The sequence below is a fragment of the Salvia splendens genome, chromosome 9 (genome assembly GCF_004379255.2).
Source record: "Salvia splendens isolate huo1 chromosome 9, SspV2, whole genome shotgun sequence".
Classification (NCBI taxonomy): domain Eukaryota; kingdom Viridiplantae; phylum Streptophyta; class Magnoliopsida; order Lamiales; family Lamiaceae; genus Salvia; species Salvia splendens.
Genome location: NC_056040.1, coordinates 23,942,683 through 23,962,790, shown reverse-complemented (window position 1 = coordinate 23,962,790; position 20,108 = coordinate 23,942,683). Strand labels below are relative to the sequence as shown.

Sequence of the window (20,108 nt, the reverse complement as noted above, 5' to 3'; positions counted from 1 at the left end):
TACGACCAGATCGAAATGTATGAAAACTAGAGGTGAACCCCAAGTACGCCCTGAATCTCCCCACGAAAGAACCCAAGTGTGTGAAAAAGTGAACTAAGCTACAAGCTGTTCTCGAGGTCTCCAACCGAGAAGATCCCTCCAGCGTGCATGCTTCTCCCTTTTATAGACGCGGACATAACCTTCTAGAGTCTTCGTAGAAATTTCTATTCTACCCTTCAACTCTGAGGCTTCCTCCGTTGAGCAATTTTCCGCATAATGTCCACTCTTTCGCCTTCTTCCTAGGTCCACGCAACTGTATCCCTCCTTTGCTGGACCCGGCGAAAATCTTCACACACCTGGCTTAAAACGTGTGTTAGACCCAGAAATTTCACGAATTAAAGCCCTAGACCTATGCACGAAATTAGCCTTATCAAACTGCTCACACTTAAACCATGCTTGTCCTCAAGTATGAAAGACAAGAAAATGAAATAAGGTGAATTTCAATGCACGGTTCCCAAGAACGACTCTACAAATAAGATCTAACAAAAACAAAAACCTAGACCTAGAAAACTTACAGACTCAGAAAAGAAAATAACACACAAAGAACACAAAACACAACACATAAAAATGCACTAGTTTAACTTTTAGGCGACTGTCCCCACAAGCTTAAGTTCTCTTGGATCGTCTACAGTCTCCAAATCCTCCTTCTTCCTTCGTCAACCCAAACAGTTCGTCAGTTTGTCAAGAAACCTATGGATTCCCTAGCGGTTAGGTTCGCTCAATCACTCATTCCTCACCAGGGATGTTAGGATAAAAAACGCTCCAGAGTTAAAGTTACACCACTGATGCGTTGGGTTATGAGAGTTTCTCCTTTTTATCATCTCCTTTTTTTTCCTGGGTCAGGCAAATATTTCCTGGGTCAGGTAATTTTTACTTCCTGCCCTTAGATAATTAAGCTTTTTTTTTCCTCTTTTTATTTTCCCCGTGGACTTTGTCCAGCTTATACCTCCGAATTTTTAGTTTATTTCTCCTCTGGACTTCGTCCAGCTTATACCTCTATTTCCTGGACTTCGTCCAGCTTATACCTCCTTTCCTGGACTTCGTCCAGCTTATACCTCCAAAAACCCCTTTTTTTCTCCTTTATACTCTACTCCCTAAGCATCAAGTGGTTGTCCATTTGTTACAAGTTAGCTCAAAGTGTTTAGGCTTATAACTCACTTTATAGTAGGGCTGCACAGCTAGGTTTTCTAAGGTATCCTCTATCGTCCTCACTTCATCCATAAGTTTATTAAGGAAAAGGACATCAAAGTTGACGTGTATCCTATCTTCAATCGCTCTTACTAAGGGAATTTTTCTACCTTATTGTATCCACTAGCTCATGCAGCACGTAACACACAGACAAAAGCTAAAAAAACTATAAGACTCACATTCACATTCTGCACCTATTCCCTCCCCCTCCCACTTCACTCAAGCTTGTCCCCAAGCTATCCTAGTGGAGGGGGGAAATAGGGAAGTACAAACAGAACACAAAACAGACAAACAACATGCCAAAATAAACAAACTTCTCACACTTAGACCGTACACCGGGCTAAGTGGGAGAAAGCACAACAACTAAAACCAAACATGCAAAACAGTTCAACCCCTTCTCACACTTAGACCAGGAATTGGGCTAAGTGCGGGAAGTAGTAACGCATATGTACAGAACAAGCATGTTGGCACAGAAAATTAAAACAGAAAGCAAAAACAGAAAGCAATGAAAGAAAAAAAAAGTAAAAGTTACTTGGGCTGGGAGGATTAATTCGGTGCCTGGCCCCCTCGGGAGCCAGACTTGGGCGGCACGGCCTGTTGGGTCACCTTAGCTTTCTTTCTTGCCGGCGACTTCGGCTTATCTTTCCTCTCTTCTGTCTGTCCGGGTACGGTCTTCTTCAAGGTCATGGGTCTAGTAGAGGACGGGGTGATTAGAGGCTTGGTGACTTGTGGCTGCTTCCGGATAGATAGATCTCCTGGACTTGGCGCCTTGGGTCCGCCACTAGGTCCAGGAAGTAACATTGGTGCATCCGGGAATTTCTCGCGCAACCACTTCATCATTGTCATTATCAACGCGACACCCTCCGTCATCTTCTCAGTACATCGGGACGACATTACCACCAGATCAGAAACGCGCCCCTGTCATTCCCTTTACCCCGCATGGCCACTATCCCTTCCATCACCTTTTGAATCTCGGATCTCATCCAGCTGACTTCCTTCCTCATTGCATCCACTTCCATGACTGGCTTCCTGGCTTTACCCACGTCAGCAACGTCCTTCACTCCCGCCACCTCTTGTTCCTATTTGATCTGGGCCTCCGACTTACCAACTTCGTAAAAACAGACATCCCTCTTGTGCATGATTAACAACCCCTTGTTGAAGAAGTACTCCATATTGAAAACCTCGGGGGGTAGACACATCTTCACTTCCCGGCAAGCCTTGTGGATCTTCATGATCACATGTGTATAGATGCCGGGAGGGGTTGGCAGTTACTTGGTGGCAGGCTTGAGCTAACCAGTAACCCAAGTGGACACGTACACCCGTGGCCATGCACCAGGTAAATTATAAGTCGGCGGTTCTCAAGGCGGTGTTGGCTGTGCCTATCAGATTGTAGCTAATGAAGGTTTGGGCGAACCTCAGAACCCTGTCTTCGATATGGTGAGCCTTCGAGCAACTAGTTTTAAATTGACCCACACTCGGGTGAGTCAAGAACTCCCATGCGCTCTGCGCTTTGAAACCTGGTGTGAGCTTTGGTGGGCCGACCATTCTCTCATTCCATAATCCTTCATCATCTTCTGTACGCGTCAGCAGACCCATCCGTATAGTCCACTCCCTGACACTCATCACATGCTCTTCATTGAAGAGCCTGAAGTTAATGGAATCGGCATCCAAGTCGGTGGTGGATTTAAACCGGAAAGTCGAGAAAAATTCCCGCGCCACGTCTATCGGAACCTCAAAGGTGCTATGCTTTAGCAACCAGTCAAAGCCGATTGCCCCTATATACCCCCGAAAATCGTCATTGCTTGAGATCCCTTTAAGCTCGGCCGAATCGTACATCTTCCCAGATTTGGCATATTTCCCCACGACACTCTTCTCCGCATATATTGCTGTACGTTTTGGGTCCTCAAACTTCCCCATCGCGTTCAGCAGTTCCTTAGTGATCCAGATTTCTTTCGGCTCAAAATTGAGCTCCACTTCTTGTTCTTCCTCGGAGTCACTGGACTCATTAGGGCTTTCCGACTCGGCATCAGACGGTACTTTAGCAGGTGGAGAGGGAGAGTGGTCAGCGGACTTCCCTTTTGCTTTCTTGGTCGAGGAAGGAGCAATCTGCTTCCCCTTCCTCTCGACCGCGTGTCTGCGCTCCTCCTCGTCACTCTCCCCATCAGTAGGTCTAGGAGAGTTTACCTGCTCAGGAGCCGCAGTCTCTAGACTCAGCGATCCTTCTTCTGTCTGCGGAACGGTTTCATATATCTCATCAAGCAGACTCCGACGAGCCTGTCTTCGCTCCTCCCTCAGATTTACTGGCGAATTGGTGTCCCCCGTCAAGTCTACGAGCAAATTCAACCCGACATCGACGGGTTCTTGAGCATTCTCAGCATCGAGGGTCTCTCCCTCCTTGTTCAACAATGGGGTTGCCCCCGAAATGTAAACAGGGGTTTCTGTCCCCTCAGACTTCTCAGGGGTTTCCCCTTCTCTGACATCTTTCTCACCAATTTGGGCTTCGGCACCCCCAACCACTTCTGAAACATTACTATCAACAACAAGGGTTTCCCCCATAGCAAATTCTTCCAAAACAGGGGTTTCCCCCTCTGTAACTCCTACAGCCGCAGAAAGATCTATACCCACAGATGCATTCAGGGTTTCCTTCTCAGCAAATATCACAGTGGCAATAACAGGATTTACCTCCTCAGTGGCAGAACCTAACCTGGGTTCACTTACGGCCAACAACTCCAACCCCGCGGTCAGATCTGCTTCTTCTTTGCGAGTTTCTACGGCGGTTGGTTCTTGAACAGTGACGGCTTCTTCTGGTACAGCGGGGGTGGGTTCTGCGGCAGCCACCGGTTTGGGTGTTGAAACCCCTGAAGTTTCCGGTTGTGAAACGGCAGATGTCGAAACGGCTGGTATAGATTTCCCCATTACCGCCGCGAACATGGCAAATGCCTCAATTGCCTTGTCTGGCCCCCCCAAATTTTTGTAGTATATCCGCCATAAACGCCGCCGCACTTGAATCGGCGGATCCTGAAGTGTTTCCGGTACTCTGCTTGTTATCCATGAAGAATTCTGTAGAAGTTTTGATAAAAACTTGGACAGAAATTTCTTTGATTAGGGTTAGAGAAAGAAAACCTAGAGAGAAATTTGGGGAATTTTGGATGTAGAGAGAGAGTGAGTAAGGAAAAATAAAAGGAGAACACGGTTATTAGCCGATAGGTATGGGAGAGGACAGTTTGCAGGCGGTTGCAGGCATGACGCTAGCGACTGTACGCCTCCCCATAAAGGTGTCCTTTGAAATTCGAACCGGTGCCAACTCTCTCCAAAATTTTACTTCTCAACTCCTTGCCCTAGCAAATTCCTTCTGCGAAACCATACTTAGGAAAAACATTAAACAAAAAAACTGAAACGCCAGACTCCCCGTTTCTAGGATATGACAGTATCAAAAGCATTCCTAAGGAGTCTGGTATTTCGAAAATATTTTTGGAAGATTATTATTATTTTTTTCTGAGTTTGTTTGGTTTTTTCTTGATTTAAAGAAAGCGATTAAATATTTACAATTTATGTTCAAGTGTTCTCAAGATTTCCTGGGTCAGGGTATGGTAAAACTTCCTTGAATACTGGACCTAGGAGAGCTTTTAAGAACACTCACTTCCCAGACTGATTAGGCGAATTCAGGAAGTGCGCGTAATGGCATTTCGTCCACTACACACATCTCCGAGTTATCCCTAAATACCTTTACCCTATGACCATTGACAAGAAAAAGAGTAGAGTTTGAAAAACTTCCCTGGATCTCTACTGCTCCATTTGCACGCAAACTCACAACAGTGTACGGCCCAATCCATTTGGATTTTAACTTACCGGGCATTAACTTGAGTCGGGACTGGAACAGGAGAAGCTTCTGCCCAACTTGTAGTTCCTTGGTCCGGAGATTTTTATCATGCCACAACTTGGTCTTTTCCTTGTACCACATTGCTGACTCGTAAGACTCAAGTCGCAATTCTTCCAACTCCTGGAGCTGCAGTTTCCTCTCTCCCTCACAAGCTCGAGGATTCATATTAATCTCTTTGACCGCCCAGTACGCCCTGTGCTCAATTTCCACCGGTAGGTGACACATCTTGCCGAATACTAACCTGTAAGGAGACATTCCAATGGGCGTTTTATATGCTGTTCTGTATGCCCGTAATGCAACATCAATTCTCTTGCTCCAGTCTTTCCTCGACGGATTCACCGTCTTTTCCAGGATCGCTTTGATTTCTCTGTTTGATATTTCTGCTTGGCCGTTGGACTGAGGATGGTATGGTGTGGAAAGGCAATGGTGAACTCCGTACTTTCTCATTAGAGCTTCAATAGTCCGGTTGCGGAAATGTGTCCCATTGTCAGATATTATAGCTCTGGGCACTCCGTACCTGTTGAAAATGTTAGCTCTAAGGAACTTCGCTACCTCTTTAGCTTCACACGATGTGGTTGATTTTGCCTCTATCCACTTCGAAACATAATCCACTGCCACAAGTATGTAGGTGTTCCCGTATGAAGACGTAAATGGACCCATGAAGTCAATCCCCCAGACATCGAAGATCTCACATACAATTATGGGAACTTGTGGCATTTCGTCCCTCCTGGAGATTCCCCCGGTCTGTTGACACCTCACATAGTTCTGACAAAATTCAAAAGCATCCTTATTCAACGTAGGCCAGTAAAACCCACTGTCCAACACCTTCCTTGCGGTCTTCCTAGGTCCAAAGTGACCTCCACACGCTAGGGCATGGCAATGATTCAGCACATCCCTCTGTTCCCACTCCGGGATACACCTCCGGATTACTTGGTCGGCTCCCATTCGCCACAAATACGGGTCATCCCAGAAATAGTACTTGGTCTCGCTCTTCAATTTCATCTTCTGGGCCCGGTAGATTACTTGGGAACTGGGCACCTCTCCAGTGACTAAGTAATTTGCCAGGTCCGCGAACCATGGCTCAGCATGTGTCTGACATTTCCCTTTCTCGCCATCCCCTGGACCTATTAATGCCATGAGCTTTTCCCAATTGATGGGTCTAGGAAATTCTTCCAGATAGTACAAATGTTCCTCGGGGAATGCATCTGGAATTGCTTCCTCGGTCTCCCCTTGAAAAATACGACTTAGGAGGTCAGCCACCTTGTTCTCAGTTCCTTTCTTGTCCTTAACTTCCCAATCAAATTCTTGTAAAAGTAATACCCAACGGATTAATCTGGGTTTAGACTCCTTCTTTGCCAGCAAGTACTTAATAGCTGCGTGGTCCGTGAAAACGATCACCTTCGACCCCAGCAAGTACGGGCGAAACTTCTCAAATGAGTATACCACCGCCAGCATTTCTTTTTCGGTGGTGTCATAATTCTTCTGAGCTTGATTCAGTGTTTTGGATGCATAAAAGATCACATAGCTTTTTCCATCAATTCTTTGACCTAACACCGCTCCCACGGCATAGGCGCTTGCGTCACACATAATTTCAAAGGGTAGATTCCAGTCGGGCGCTCTAATAATGGGGGCAGATATTAGTCTATCTTTCAACAACTGAAAAGCCTTTTTGCACTCCTCATCGAACACAAACTCCACATCGTTATGCAATAAGTGAGTGAGTGGTTGAGCAATCCTCGCGAAATCCTTTATAAACCTCCTATAAAATCCTGCATGCCCTAGGAATCCTCTCACCTCTTTCTGATTCGTCAGGTAAGACAGTTTTGAGATGACATCGATTTTTGCTTGATCTACCTGTATGCCTCTTTCCGATACCACACGCCCTAGGACAATTCCTTCAGGGACCATAAAGTGGCATTTCTCGAAATTCAAAACCAAAGGATTTTCCTGGCACCTCCTCAGCACTATATCCAAACTTGCCAAACACGAGTCAAATGAATTCCCGTACACTGTGAAGTCATCCATAAAAATCTCAATGCAATCCTCTAGGAGATCCGAGAAAATACTCATCATACACCGCTGAAAAGTCCCTGGCGCATTGCAGAGACCAAACGGCATCCTCCTATAAGCATACGTTCCAAAGGGACACGTGAAAGTTGTCTTCTCTTGATCCTCGGGATCCACATAGATTTGACAATACCCACTATATCCGTCCAGGAAACAGAAATATTGCTTGCCCGCCAGCCTCTCCAACATCTGGTCAATGAAAGGTAACGGGAAGTGATCCTTCTTAGTAGCCTCGTTCAGCTTCCGGTAGTCAATACACATCCTCCACTCAGTAACAAGTCGAGTGGGGACCAATTCATTTTTATCGTTCTTAACTACCTGTATACCTGACTTCTTGGGTACCATATGTACGTGACTAACCCATTCACTGTCTGGTATGGAATATATGATTCCTAGGGATAACAGCTTCAATACTTCCTTCCGCACTTCTTCCCTCATGTTCGGATTCAACTTGCGTTGCGGATCCCTACAGGCCTTAGCTCCTTCTTCTAAACGAATGTGATGCATGCACATATCTGGACTGATTCCAACCAAGTCAGAGAGCGTCCACCCAATGGCTTTCTTGTTTCTCCTGATTACATTCAGCAGTTCCTCTTCTTGTCCCTCGGTCAAGCTGCTGTTAATAATCACCGGGAAGTTTTCGTTCTCCTCCAGATACGCATACTTGAGCCCAGGTGGAAGTGTTTTCAATTCTTTCTTGGGGACATCTTTTTCCTGGGGCAAGGGGTTTTGTTCTGTTGTCATTCCCTTCTTAGACTCAGTAGAACTGTCCATGCTCGCCACATAAGGTGTCTTCCTTAACCTAGCTAGCTCTGGACTTGAACAGAATTCCAGAATTGCTTCCGCTAGTTCCTTATCCGATAACTCACTTGTGTTCATCGCTTGACACCAACTGGCTACTTCTCTATCAATGGCATGACTCATCTCAGAATTCTCGATCTGTTCCTGCATTAACTCTGTCTCAAGATATTCCTGGACCAAGGGGTTAATAACATCTATAGCATGCAAATTTTCAACGTCAAGAGGTCTTTTCATTGCCTCATCTATGCTGAATGTATATTTCTCCCCATTGTAATCAAGACAGATAGTACCGTCAAAAACATCAATGATAGTTTTAGCAGTACGCAGGAAAGGTCTCCCTAGAAGTACTCCGCCAGACTCTGCAGACTCATTATCACTCATCCTAATCACATGGAAATCAGCCGGGTACAAGAAATCATGTACCTTCACTATCACATTCTCAAGCACTCCAATGCATGACCTGTCTGCTCGTGTCCACCATGCCTACCCCTACTAACTTCTTGTATATAGACAGTGGTAACACATTTATCGACGCACCTAAATCACACATAGCATGCTCAATTTTCACATCACCAATAGAGATGGGTAAGGTAAACATACCTGGATCACTGCATTTCGAAGGCATCCTCTGCTTCTGAATCACTGCCGAGACATTCTCGCCTATCAAAATTTTCCCACTAGGCCTAGCCTTTCCAGCTATAAATTCCTTGATGAACTTGCTAAACACCGGCAATTTCAAGGCCTGCAGGAATGGTAGATTAATTTCTAGTTTCTCAAAAATGTCCATGAAATCCACCGGCTCTTCCTTCTTCTTGGCTTCCCCCCGGCTTGGGAAAGGCTTCAGTCGTTTTCCTGCTCCTGGAGAGCCTTCGGCTGAGAATTCTCCAGTCTCCTCCCTTACTGTCTCGTTCTCAAACACTGGCTCTGGATCGAGGAAGAATGGTTCAGTTGACTTAGGCAATGGTCTCCAAGTCTCCTATCTTAAGGTCATCCTTGACCAAGGAACGTTCTCCTTCCGAGTCCCTAGATCTAGGAATTGTATCATCTTCCTTACCTTCCTTGGGGCTTATCGCTTCCTTCGTTCTTACCACTGGCCCATCATATGCCTTCCCGGATCTCAAGGTAACCTGACTTATATTCGCCCTATCTGGTGGCCTTACGGAGGCGGGAATCTTTCCCTCATTTCCCCTCATATCACTCAAAGAAGTGGCTATCTGGGACAATTGTTTAGCCAGCATATCCATGGCTGCCTTTTGCTCCTGTTGAGCATCTTGAAGCTTGTGCACTACGTCATTGTTCGATTGCAGGTTGCTTTGCATATGTTGCTGAGAACTGACGAGGTCGTGCACCATATCATCGATACTCTTTGGTGACTTTCGTGGTTGAATGGACCCTGGCCCTATACTCAGAGTCGGTCCACTCGCTTGATTCTGACGAGCATTCCCTTGACCGTCTGAAGAGTTGTTGTATTGATTTCCTTGGCCCTGGTAATTGTTCTGAAAATTCCTCTGGTGCGGTGGCACATAAGAGTTCCCTTGATTATTCTGATTTCTGTTCCCCCAGCTTGAGTGGTCTCCTTGGTTCCGATTGATCCAGCTGCCCTACCCCTCTTGATTCCTTCCTGACCAGTTACCTTGCCTTTCGGGCTGAGGTGCAAACTGCTGACTTTGTTGTGGTGCTGGCTGATTCTGCTCATTGTCAGTCCATCTGAAATTCGGATGATTCCTCCTAGGTGCATCTCTCTGTCTTCCTGGATTCCAGCTCCCATCGGGATTCCAACTACCCATTGCACTGACCTGGGCCTGATAATCTCTTTCCTGGGTCCCAAAATATTGCTGAATTTGACTATCTCCTGGACCAGGAGATTTCTCCTTCCCTTGTGAAGTCAGTGGATTCGTCTTCTCAATCGCGTTCAAAAGAGCCTTCTCGAGCCTATCAATCCTTGCCTCCACTTTATCATCTTCTCGCTCTCTTACGGCATGCACCGACCCTCTTCTTACTGCATTCCTAGGGTTATCGTACGTCTTCTTAGCGTCGATCAACTTTCCCAGGATTTTCCTTGCTTCACTTCCCCTCTTTCTTGTGAAATTCCCCCCACTCGAGGAATTCATTAAGTCCTTTGACCCAGGAGTCGCTCCTTTGTAAAACAGAGAGTAGGTCTCTGCCTCTATCATTCGGTGGTTCGGGCATGCATCCAACAACCCCTTAAATCTCGACCAATACTGACTCAAGGATTCGTCGTAATCCTGCTTACACTCTAATATTTCTTTCTTCAGTACATTCGTCTTGTTGGATGGGAAGAAATAATCTAGGAACTCCAATTTGAAATCCCTCCATGTGTGGATAGAATCCGGGGGCAACCTTAATAACCACGAGTTAGCTTCCCCCTTCAAGGTAAACGGAATCGCACGTAGGCGATAATCCTCCTCTGTTGCATCATTCGGCCTCTTCTGAATACCACACAACTTACTGAATTCATTTAAGAACTCATACGGACACTCATTTCTACACCCAGAGAACGTCGGCAAGATGCCGAGCACGTTTGTCTTGATCTCAATAGTTCTCTGGCGTGGATTCATCACTATGGCTTGTGCTGGCTCTCCATCTAAGTGGGCAGTGAGAGAGCCGATCTCTGGATCTGGATCTACTACCTGCGCCATGACTACTTCCTCTGCTTCCCCTGTTTCTGACTCTGTTTCTGATTCGGGTGGGGACTCTGGATCTTCACGTCTTGACGACGTCCAAGATTCGTCGCTAGTGAATTCACTCGGAAACGGATCTCCTGTGGTGTACCCTGATCTGGTGGTCACAGTAGAGGCTGTGTCCTTAACCCGCCAATTAAACTGGCCGTGTTTCCTCCCAGACGAGTTGCTCCGGTAGGTAGATCCTGAGCCTCTACTCATAAACTACAAACAAAAGAGAAAGAAAACAAGTAAAAATTATATACACCACAGACTCTGAACACTAACACTAAGCACGCCCTCCATCCCCGGCAACGGCGCCATTTGAAGTGGAACAAGTCGGATCGTGTCTTCGTGTGCTTACAGGGAAAACTATGCAAGTGCTTGGTCAAGACACCGCGCTTCTTAAATCCGCTGGATCACTAGGTCCAGGAACTCAAGGAACACAAAGTGTTTTTGTCGTTGGACACACTTGACTCCCTTTCAAAAATTAAATCCCTCAACCCGAATACTATGGATTAGTATAGGGAAGTGGGGTCGATCCCACGAAGATTGAGTCGTGAAGTAGTGCTTAGAGACTCTGGAAACAAGCGGCTGCTGCCACGCAAAAAGGTTGAGGTTTAAACTACCACTAGACCTAGGCACGGAAATTAAATGCTAGACCTAGGACACAGAACACTTATAAAATCAAACATTAACGCCGAAAGAAACAATTACTCACTAGACCGTGTAAATGACTGACTAAATATGACTAGGCAGAGAGAATTAAAAAGTGGGGACCATGACATTCAAATAAGGTAAGTACGGAAAAAGCTGCAACTAACAAACTCATGCAATTTCCTAACCAACTCAGACGCGTAAATGAAGAAAACATAGCATACTCCTAGATTCGAACAGAATATAGAAATCGGGACGCCGGAAACTTGCTACGAATCGGACGTACGTCAGATCTACATAAACTAGGCGAAATGAAATGAAAACACGTAGGCTAGGCATAAAATTAAATCAACACGGCTCAGATTCACGTCGAATGCTTAATCCACTCCGGATCCAAGCCATCCGAACTCAACACCCAGCAAAATCAACTCCATAACTCCGATTCTCACAGATCTGCTCAGATCAACTCCAAATCCCAACAATCACATACAGCCTTACAACATCAGCAAGTTAAAAACCCGATTCATCCACAAACAAACTCCATTCTCCCAGATCCAACTACGAACCTGCAATAATCCAGAAAACAACCTCGAAAATAACCAACTCCAACAATCCAACTCAGAATTCAAGTAAACATAATCAACAAACAAAGATCAACACAATCGGCATAAGCTAAAACGAAACTTGCATAAAAACAGAGAAATATCCAGAAAACAAAGAGGTTCGAGCTTCGAACAGCGAAGCTCGGCGAATTCAGCAGAAACGAAAACGGAAAATAAATTGTTTCTTCGCCCTAAAGAAGGACGGTGTTACGACCAGATCGAAATGTATGAAAACTAGAGGTGAACCCCAAGTACGCCCTGAATCTCCCCACGAAAGAACCCAAGTGTGTGAAAAAGTGAACTAAGCTACAAGCTGTTCTCGAGGTCTCCAACCGAGAAGATCCCTCCAGCGTGCATGCTTCTCCCTTTTATAGACGCGGACATAACCTTCTAGAGTCTTCGTAGAAATCTCTATTCTACCATTCAACTCCGAGGCTTCCTCCGTCGAGCAATTTTCCGCATAATGTCCACTCTTTCGCCTTCTTCCTAGGTCCACGCAACTGTCTCCCTCCTTTGCTGGACCTGGCGAAAATCTTCACACACCTGCCTTAAAACGTATGTTAGACCCAGAAATTTCACGAATTAAAGCCCTGACCTATGCATGAAATTAGCCTTATCACATATAATATAACTTGTGTATGTTTTTAAGTCTTATAAATATATCTATAATGAATAAACATACAGTTTAAAATTTATAACATAAACATACAATTTAAAATTTAAAACATAAACATACAATTTAAAATTTAAAACATTGACATACAATATACAAGACTATATAGCATTAAGTTCATGATAAATGTTCAACAATCATTTCTGACAAAGGCAATGTGCTTTATAAATATCCAAAATCTAAACATTCAACATTTCAAAATTGGTAAGCACTATATCCATTATTCATTGATCTTGCTTTATACTACTACATTAAATTTTGGTTTGACATTTAAGCGAAAAAACTTTAATCATTATCATATCACCATTTTCTTAATACTAGTAATATATTTGGAACTTATATTTCTAAATTCAACCGAAGTTAAAATTACAAAATTTTACATCTTTTGCTCACTACTAAATAAACCCCAGTTAAAAGAAAAATCTACCAGCAAATAGTTTATTCAAAACTAATACTCCTAGTACTATTTTAGGATTGCAACAAACACGATATACAAATGCTACTTTTTTTATTATGATTTATAAATTCTTAAATGTTGGAAGGCATGGAAACAATGAAATAAAATTATTCCAAATCCAAATATACTAACTGAACTATAAATGTACTAAATAAAAAAATGTACTCAATCCAAAATTCGAAGTTCTTAATTCATTCAACTCGATCTCAGCACCTACTTTTGCTTTAGGGTCGACAATGTAGGCTCGGTCTCGACAATTTGATACTCGACAGACGAATTGGACGATGACGAGCTACCATCTGAGTCAGACTCACTTTCATCGATCACTATATTGGACAAGGTAGAAACAGAACGAGTCGATGAATTGGCTAAGTCAGTATCATACTGTTCATCTATTCGCTCCTGCCTCGCAATTAAACAACAAATCAAATCGTTAAAAAAATAAATTTATACTCTTTTAGTCTTGTATAAAGTGAGATATAAAGTGACACGTTATACAAACCTTAACTTCCTTCACATGTATATCATCAAAAAAGAACCCGGCCACAAAATTAACAGCATCTGCAACTGATTATGATTAGGGCTGGGGAAAAATATCGAAAAAATGATATATCGCTCGTATCGTATTGAAAAATATCGAAAAATTATCGGATTTTCGATATATCATAATTTTCGATACGAAACGATACCGTATCGTAAGTTTTCGATACGATAACGATATGAATTTCTTTATATCGCGATATATCATTTTATATCGAATATACGATATATATCGATATTTTCGATATATCGAATTTCGGTAGGATATATCGAATTTCGGTACGATATATCGTTTATATTGAATATACGATATATATCGATATTTTCGATATATCGAATTTCGGTACGATATATCGAAATATCGATACGATAACGATATAGATATCCTCCATATCGAAAGTTCGATATATCGAAATTCGATATATCGAAACTTTCGATACGATAACGATATGAAATTCTTTCATATCGATATTTTCGATACGATATACGATACAACGTTTTCGATACGATATATCGTATCGACCCACCCCTAATTATGATTATGTCAAACAATTATTTAACCTAACTACATGATATAAACCAAATAAAAAATAAAAAATTAAGAGTTTTTTCAGTATATATACGAAATAATTTTAAGAGGCCTTACATTTTGAAGTCGGCCTTAAAAGTCTCACATCTTGTTCCACAGCTATTGCACCACTCCGATTTCATAATGGAATTATATATGAATTTGAATTTAACAAAACAATCGGCGGATTATCGGAATAATTGGAACACACGTACGGCGGTGGAATGGAAACGGATTCCGGCGGCGGTTCCAAAATTCCGATGTGAAGAAATAATATAGGGGAGTACTTATTTATAAAGAATCCTTAACCTACGGAAACAAATATATATGGAATATTAGGAATCCTTAACCTACGAAAACAAATATATATGAAATATAAGGAACTAAATAGATAACCACCAATATTTTATTTGACTGATATAATTCATAGTTTATCAAGTTTAGGTCTCACCCGTATACGTTAAGATTATTATTATAATAGTATTCTTTAGTTTTTCCTTTATTATATTAAAATGAAATAAAATCTAACAAATCTAAACAATAGTTTTTCCTTTATTATATTAATAATGAAATAAAATCTAACAAATCTAAACAAAATTACACGTTAAAATAAAACTTACCATGAGAAATAATACTTATTTTTTAGGATTTTCCCATGGCTAGTCTATTCTTAATTCATTAGCTATTAATTTGTTTGTATTCTTTTATTTTAATACTAATAGATATTTTTTTATAATTAGATTAATTCATTTATCTAATAATTAATTTATTTTTTTTTATTCTCATAAATTCATTAGGTAATAATTAATTCATGTATGTTATTTTATTGTCACATTAGTACTTTTTTACAATTATAATTTAAGTTTATTTTTTTCATGTTGTAAATAATGTCATTGTAAGATCACAAAGTTATATTCTTTCTAATTTAAGGAAAAAAATTTAGTCTCATAAATATGCATATACTATATCATCTAGTATTAGTAAATTTAATTTTAAAGTTATGTACTTTATATAAATAATTTTTTCTATTATCTATCTCTAACATTCTATACTATTTATGTCAGGATTAGTTCGGATGTTATTGACACTAAAAATTGCAACAATTATTAACAGTAGTTTAGATCCTCAGTACTAAAATCCAATCCTAGATATGTCATTGTTTGCTGGAAACATCATAAAGGCAAGAAACACGTGATTAGGTAAAATTGTAGTAGCAAGCAACTATACGTGAGGTCAAGTATATTTGAACAATAAACAAATTTTGCGACATTTTAATGATTTGTACATTTTAAAGTCTTATAAACATGAATTCATCCTCTACTGACGACATGAGCTTCTTTAAGGTCTGTTTGAAACCTAACTCTTTTTCCGCATGCTTGAGAAAGCCTGGATGGGCCAAGTAGCTCAGCTTCAAGACGAACCTCCTCACAACGAAATGCCACTTCTTGTGGCACACCACCGAGCAAACAGGACTCCTCGTCCTCACAGTCGAGGTCCATTGCAGGATCATACCCACACCTAGCCCACAATGCGAGCATCTTTGCAGCGGGCTTATGGATAAGGAAACCTCGGCTCATCCTATCTAGAGACACGGACGGTGGAGATGGCATTTTGGACTGCATTTTGTAGTACTATTTTATTTTATAAAATAATTTACTTTTCTACGTACAAATAAGCAATATACCTCTTTCATTTATCTTTCCTTTTTGGAGATGCTTTTACAACTTACAACACAACTTGAAACCCCACAACTTGTGCTATTGATTTTCACTCTTTGAAAATTGTATTTTGCTCTTCTCCTATGATATGCATATCGTATGCTCATTTGATTGACGATCTCGGTCTAAAAAGTAAGAATATTTTGTTGCAATTAACTGATTCTTTTGATATTTTCAAATCCGATGGTCCACTTATACTTTTCCTCGCCCAAGCTTTTATTTCAAAGAGTATTAACAATGAAACAAAATTCAAGCGATCTATAAGAAAACTGTAGATTAAAATAAAAATTTAACAACAAACAATATGCTCTTACTATTTAATACTACTACTTAATATTTATAAATCACATTAACTATGATTCATAAAAAAACAAATAATATATTGGAACTTATATTTCTAAATTGAACCGAATTTAAAATTACTAAATTTTAAAATTTAGATATTTTGCTCGTACTAAATAAACCCTAGCTATAAGAAATATCTACCAACTAATAGTTTATCCAAAACTAATACTCCAGTAATATTTTAGGATTGCAACAAACGCGATATACAAATACTCCCTCCGTCTCGCACTACTCGCACATTTCCTTTTGGGTACGGAGATTAAGGAATGAGTGATAGACAAAGTCAACAATTACGGCTGTAGGTATAAATTGTTACTAAAAATGGAAAGAGTGCAAATAACTTGGGACGCCCAGAAAGGAAATAAGTGCAAGTAGTGCGGGACGGAGGGAGTACTACTTTTTTGTAATTATGATTTATAAATTCTTAAGGCATAGAAACAACGAAATAAAATTATTCCCAATCCAAATATACTAACTGAACTATAAATGTACTAAATAAAAAAAAACGTACTCAGTCCAAACTCAATCTCGGCACCTACTTTTGCTTTAGGGTCGATAATGTAGGCTCGTTTTCAACAATTCGCTGCTTGACAGACGAATTGGACGAGGACGAGCTACCATCTAAGTCGGAATCACTTTCATCGATCACTATATTGGACAAGCGATAGAAACAGAACTAGTCGACGAATTGCCCAAGTCGGTAGCATACCAATCATCTATTCGCCTCTACCTCACAAATAAACAACAAATTAAATCGTTAAAAAGAACAAATTTATACTCTTTATGTCTCATATAAAGTGGCACGTTATACAAACTTTAATTTCCGCCTCATGTATATCATCAAAAAGAACTCGGCCGCATGATTCACAGCATCTGCACATGATTATTTTATGTCAAACAATTATTTAACCTAACTTCATACTATAAACCAAAAAAAATTAAGAGTTTTTTCAATATATATAAGAAATAACTTTAAGGGAACCTTACATTTGGAAATTGACCTTAAGAGTATTACATCTTCTTCCCCATCCCGATTTCATATTGGAATTATGAATTTGAATTTATCAAAACAATCAGTGGTTTATCGGAATAATTGGAACACACACGAATAAATAATATAGGGGAGTACTTATTTATAAAGAATCCTTAACCGACGGAAACAAATACTATATATGGAATATAAGGAATTAAATAGATAACCACCAATATTTTATTTGACAGATTACAATTTATAGTTTATCAAGTTTAGGTCTCACTTGTAGTATATGTTAAGCTTATTATTATTATAATATTATTAATAATGAAACAAAATCCAACAAATCTGAAAGAAAATTACACGTTAAAATAAAACTTACCATGAGAAATAAGTACTTATTTTTTAAGGATTTTTCCATCGCTATTCTTATTCTAAATTCATTAGCTATTAATTTATTTGTATTCTTTTATTTTATTATACTAATAGATTTTTTATAACTAGATTAATTCATTTATCTAATAATTAATTTAATTTTTTGATTCTCATAAATTCATTAGCTACTAATTAATTCATATATGTTCTTTTTTTCTCACATTAGTAATTCTGTACTATTAAAATTTAAGTTTATTTTTCTCATTTTGTAAATTGTTTTTCTAAGTTAACAAAGTAATATTCTTTCTTATTTAAGGAACTTCCTAAAGCCAAGAAACACATGATTAGGTAAAATTGTAGTATAGCAATCAACTATAGTGGACTTTGAGCATCATTTTGGGTCACTATTGCGAGCCACAAAATTTTAGATCTTTTGCTCACTACTAAATAAACCCCAGTTAAAAGAAAAATCTACCAACAAATGTTTATTCGAAACTAATACTCCTAGTACTATTTTAGGATTGCAACAAACACGATATAAAAATACTACTTCTTTTAATTATGATTTATTAATACTTAAATGTTGGAAAGCATAAAACAATGAAATAAAATTATTCCAAATCCAAATAAACTAACTGAACTATAAATGTACTAAATAAAAATATGTGCTCAATCCAAAATTAAGTTCTTACTTCATTCAACTCGATCTCGGCACCTACTTTCGCTTTGGAGAAATTTCAGAATAAGGAGTTAAATTCGCTGACCTTTCGTAATTAGGGATTCAATTCGCTGACCTTTCGTAATTTGGGATCGAGATATGCGTATTCTTCATAATAAGGGATTTATGATATTTTAACTTATTTATGTTCTTTTTTAATATTATTTCCCTCTAACCATTTATCAATTGCCTAAATTATCCCCTTCAAATTTTTAACTAAAGAGGCAGCCGACAGCCTTTGCAATCACTCAATTCCTATCTCAACAAGGAGATAGCTATGACTAATTTGTAAGTGCTAGTAAGAAAAGTAGTAGGTAAAAATTGTGAACTAGAAGCAAAATAAGATAGCTGGAGAAAGAGATAGTAAGACCTAATTGTGCACTCAATCAACTTTAAAGTCTTTCTGAGGAATCCAAAGCAGTAAATCAGTTAAATATACTAGTACAATCCTAATCCAGTAAACAATGATCTCTGCATCGCATGCAATGGCTTTGTTAATTATCCTAAAATATAAATCCAGATAGTTTTAGGAATACATACCGATTAAACTATAGAAAATTTAAACACAAAACTACTTCGTTATATGGCATCCCAAGTTAAAGCATCATATAGAATTTATGTTCTTGCACTGGCACAGGCACTACATACACAAAATCAAGCAACTCCACTGTAAAATCAAAGAGAAGAATATACGGAACATTCATTTGGAGGCGCCGTGTAGGGGAGAGGAGAAGGGTGGAGGCAGGTTTGGAATAAAAAAGGCGGGTGATTTGGGAGAGGTCACGGAAACGGCTTTGAATTTTTGATGAAGTAGTAGAATTTAGGTAAAAATTTGAAGGAGGTAATTTAGGCAATTGATAAATGGTTAGAGGGAAATAATATTAAAAAAGAACATAAATAAGTTAAAATATCATAAATCCCTTATTATGAAGAATAAGCATATCTCGATCCCAAATTACGAAAGGTCGGCGAATTGAATCCCTAATTACTAAAGGTAAGCGAATTTAACTCCTTATTCTAAAATTTCTCTTTTGCTTTGGGGTCGACAATGAAGGCTCGATCTCGGGAATTCGCTGCTCGACAGACGAAGTGGACAAGGACGAGGACGAGCTACCATCCGAGTCAGACTCACTTTCATCGATCACTATATTGGACAAGGTAGCATACCAATCATCTATTCGCATCTACCTCGCAAATAAACAACAAATCAAATCATTAAAAAAACAGATCTATACTCTTTTCATCTCATATAAAAACATATAAAAAGACACGTTATAGAAACCTTAATTCCATCCTCATATGTATCCTCTAAAAGAACTCTGCCGCATGAGTCGCAACATCTGCACATGATTATGACAAACAATTATTTAACCTAACTCCATACTATAAACCACAAAAAAATAACAAATTTAAGAGTTTTTACAGTATGCATACGAAATAACTTTAAGAGGCCTTACATCCTGGAGTAGGACTTATAAATCTTACATGTTCTTCCACAGCTATTGCACCATTCCGATTTCATAATGGAATTATGAATTTGAATTTAACGAAACAATCGGCTGGTTATCAGAATAATTGGAACACACATACGGCGGTGGAAATTCCGACGGCGTGGTTCCAAAATTCCTGTGCGAATAAATAATACTAATGGAGAGTACTTATTTATAGAAGGGATACCAAGTTTATCCTTAACCTACGGCATATATAAGTAAGTAAAGGAAAAATATGTATATGGAATATAAGGAATTTGATGGAGACACAACTAAGCTGATCCACAAGGACAAGAAGATGGATCCATTGATCATTCCAAGTGGGCCAATTACAAG

General features: G+C 39.9%; 1 long non-coding RNA gene across 1 annotated transcript; it reads right to left on the bottom strand.

The window, feature by feature from the left end:
- Positions 1 to 18,506: 18,506 nt before the first annotated feature.
- Positions 18,507 to 19,822, bottom strand: LOC121747814. Its single transcript, XR_006039348.1, has 3 exons — positions 19,740 to 19,822; positions 19,565 to 19,622; positions 18,507 to 19,466 (listed from the first exon to the last, which is right to left on the bottom strand). It is a non-coding gene; the product is annotated as an uncharacterized LOC121747814 (long non-coding RNA).
- Between the last annotated feature and the right edge of the window lie 286 nt (positions 19,823 to 20,108).